Source organism: Rhamphochromis sp. 'chilingali' (assembly GCF_963969265.1).
Source record: "Rhamphochromis sp. 'chilingali' genome assembly, chromosome: 4".
Taxonomy (NCBI): Eukaryota; Metazoa; Chordata; class Actinopteri; order Cichliformes; family Cichlidae; genus Rhamphochromis; species Rhamphochromis sp. 'chilingali'.
The window spans coordinates 33,158,518-33,161,834 of record NC_137948.1 but is presented as its reverse complement, the minus strand read 5'-3'; the positions used below and the strand labels follow the sequence as shown (position 1 = coordinate 33,161,834).

The following is a 3,317-nucleotide window of genomic DNA, read 5'->3' as shown; positions in this document are numbered from 1 at the left end:
GATGGCTATGGCTGACTTCCTCTGTTGGCGGCATGAAGGTATGGCAGCCGGGTGCGGTTTGTGGCTGGCTGTCAGAGGGAGAGGAAGGGCAGTGTTGGAGCAGCAACACTGGGAAGAATGGCACACCTGTCATGTATTTGTGCATTTTTTTTTCTCTCCCCATAGAAGTTGTGAGCAAGCGGAGGAGACAGATATATTTCTAATAAAAACTTTTCATGGCGGGCAGTATAACGGTGGAGGTACGTAAAGTGATGGAGCTATTTTGTGGTCCAGAAGAAGAGAGAAAAATGCCAGCACGATGACTTTAATGTTTCATCGGTTCAGTTTTACAGACATTTTGCCAAAGCTCTAAACCATCCAGTACAGTAGTTCAGCTTGCATGTGCATATAATTTGAAGTTGTGTTGTATTTTGCAGGACATGTACAACACATTTCATCAGCTGCAGCATTTCTATTTTTCTAAACACTACTACTTTTCTTACTCTTGTATTTTATTTTCCACTATGATGTATGATTTTTACTCTCTACTTATCAGTTGTGGTGTCCCTTCTGTGATAGTTCATTATTATCCCAATCAGTGAATGCTCCCTTTAAATGATTTTTTTTAGTTAAATCACAACGATTCGATGCTGCAGTAGATATTAGTTTCAATTTCGTCGACCTCTGCTTCCTTGGCATAGAGCTCAGCTTCGCTGGCATGAAGATCAGCTTCTTTGGAGTAGAAATCTTGTTGATGTTGAGTATTAACCTGCATTCTGCTGTAATGAGCTGAGATGTTTTCACAAATGGGACCAGGGTGCATCTACAGAAAGAAGACAAATGATATGAGCACTGGGTTATTTAACACTAAGGATTCAGTTTTTGCCTCATTCAAATAAAGAAATTACTTTTTTTGCAAATGTTGTACATTTTGCAAAAAGTTTTGATGTATGATATCTATCAGATTTAAATAGTTTAGTTTTTTCCTTTCATTCTTTGTATGCAGTAAAACACAGCAATTTTTAAAATTGAAACAAAAAGGAGTACATTTTTTGATTTATTATTGTCATTAATGAAGCTAAAAGTATTTCTTATTATTCAATTAATCAATGGAATAATTGATGAAATACTGAATTACTAAAATAACCAATAGCTGCAGCCCTAATGGCTAGCATTTTGTGCAGAGGATGGTCAGGATTTTTTATGGATAACAGTTCAGTGGTCTCCTCCCCAAAAGAGCTTTAGATGTGTGCAGATGCAGCTGATGATACTGTGTCATAATGTGAATGTGTTTTAGTCACATAAAAAATACAACTGTTGAGTAGAAACATGATCGAGGTAGGTGGTGAGCTCCAGTGACAAAAAGGCTACAAGAGGTTAGGATGTAAGTGAGAAAAAAAAGCATGATGAGTGATTTTAAAGTTTTTCTGTGATGGAGAATAAATTATTATTCCTGTGAAGAGAAAATGAGAGGTTTTTTTAACCTGTTTATTATCTGAAGTTTCTTGTCTTGGAGACTGACTGGAAGTCCTCTTTTTTCTATTGCACAAAAAGAAATAAATAAAATGTTAAAACATTTGGTAAATGTAGTGATTTTTAGATAGCGTTTCTCTGCACTCCTGGAGTACTCAAAGCGCTCTATACAACATGCCACATTCACTCTATGCTTTCTCACTAGCATACACATTCATACTCTGATGGATGCATCGGAGAGCAAGTGGTGGTTAGTATCTTGCCCAAGGATATTTGGCATGCAGACTGAGGGAGCCAAAAATCAAACCACTAACCTTTTGATCAACAGATAACCTGCTCTAACTCCTGAGCTACCGTTTAACCATGACAGGTATGACAGATGAGACAGTGTAGCTTACCTCCTGCACCAGTAGACAGTGAGAGGTATTAAAAGGAGCAGAGCTGCAGAAACTCCTGCAGCTGCTGGTGTCCATGTTCCTGTGATACTTTGGACAGTGAGAGTCTTTGGAGCAGAGCTGATCTCTTTGTTGGTTTTCACAGCACAGGAGTAGCTTCCTGCATCCTCCCTGCTGACTGGGTCTAGGATCAGATGTTTGTTCTGGTTCTCTCTCGGGGTCAGAGGTTGACTGTTCAAGTACCAAATGTAGTTTGTGTTGTCAGTCAGAGGACAGCTGGTACTGCAGGTCAGTGTGACTCTCTGACCCTCTGTCACCACTGCAGAAGGACTCATCTTCACTCTCAGCTCTGGAAGAAGAACATACAATAATAATAATTATTATTATTATTAGACTCCAGACTCCGTCAGTGTCATTTTTAAATCATGTTTAGTGAGTAATGCCATGTTTTAAGTGAAAAAAGCTCAGTTCTTCATTTCTGTGACATTTTACAGGGATTGTTTGCTTTATTTCATTGTATTTGTCTGACAACTGGGGTTATTAATTTCTTTTCAGCTATTCATGCCATTATTGTTACTGTTCTAGGTTACGTGTGGGTTATATAGATGTTTTCTTAATATTCCACCTTGTGATATTTGCTCAATCCAACATGAAACTTGAATAACTATCATTTTCTTAATTTCTGTGAACAGGAAAATGAATTTTTGTGTGTATTTGATATATAGCAAAGTGCTCATTAGAAAATATTTGATCAGGATTATAAAATAGTTTTATATATTTTAAAAGTCAAAAATAATGTTTTTTTCACTTGATCTGACTGTACAAAAAAAAATAAAAAATACACCGAAAGGGTGAATTTTTCTATAAAAGGAAAATGTCTGTTTGCTTTTGATTCTTGCTCTGTAATGGAATATTTTCACAATCCTGTTAATGAGTAAAGTCTGCTGAGTGAAGAGTTTAGATTTACCTGTGACAATCAAAAATACTCCAGGCAGATCAGACTGTGTCCATCCTTCATGATCTCTCTTGAATCTGAATGTGTATCCTCCTGAGTCATTCTTCTTCAGGTTGTTGATGGTCAGGATGTGTTGGTTCTTCATGTTGTCCTGATACTCCACACCACCTGCAGCCTCAATCAGCCTTTTAACTTCCTCATCACCACTTCTCAGTTTTTTACTCCAACATTTAAACTCTGGCTTCATGTTATCAGGATGTGAGTATTCACTTGTGATGTTGACTGAAGATCCTTCCAGAGCACAGATTCTCCTGCTGACATAATTCACTCTCCAGCAGTTTTTATCCTGAACACCTGAAATATAGATGGATTATGAAATGACTGACTGGTCTATATTTCAGGATGTCAGTGAATCAATAATTTTTTTTTAACACATACAAACTTCTGTAGATTGAAGACGTTTGTGGCTTTTAACTGCACAAGAAAATGTGCCTCTTGAAGAGTTTTGAACTGAA

General features: G+C 37.2%; 1 long non-coding RNA gene across 1 annotated transcript; it reads right to left on the bottom strand.

Moving 5' to 3' along the window:
• Positions 1-324: 324 nt before the first annotated feature.
• Positions 325-1,924, bottom strand: LOC308395629. Its single transcript, XR_013971423.1, has 3 exons — positions 1,767-1,924; positions 1,464-1,518; positions 325-802 (listed from the first exon to the last, which is right to left on the bottom strand). It is a non-coding gene; the product is annotated as an uncharacterized lncRNA (long non-coding RNA).
• Positions 1,925-3,317: the final 1,393 nt, after the last annotated feature.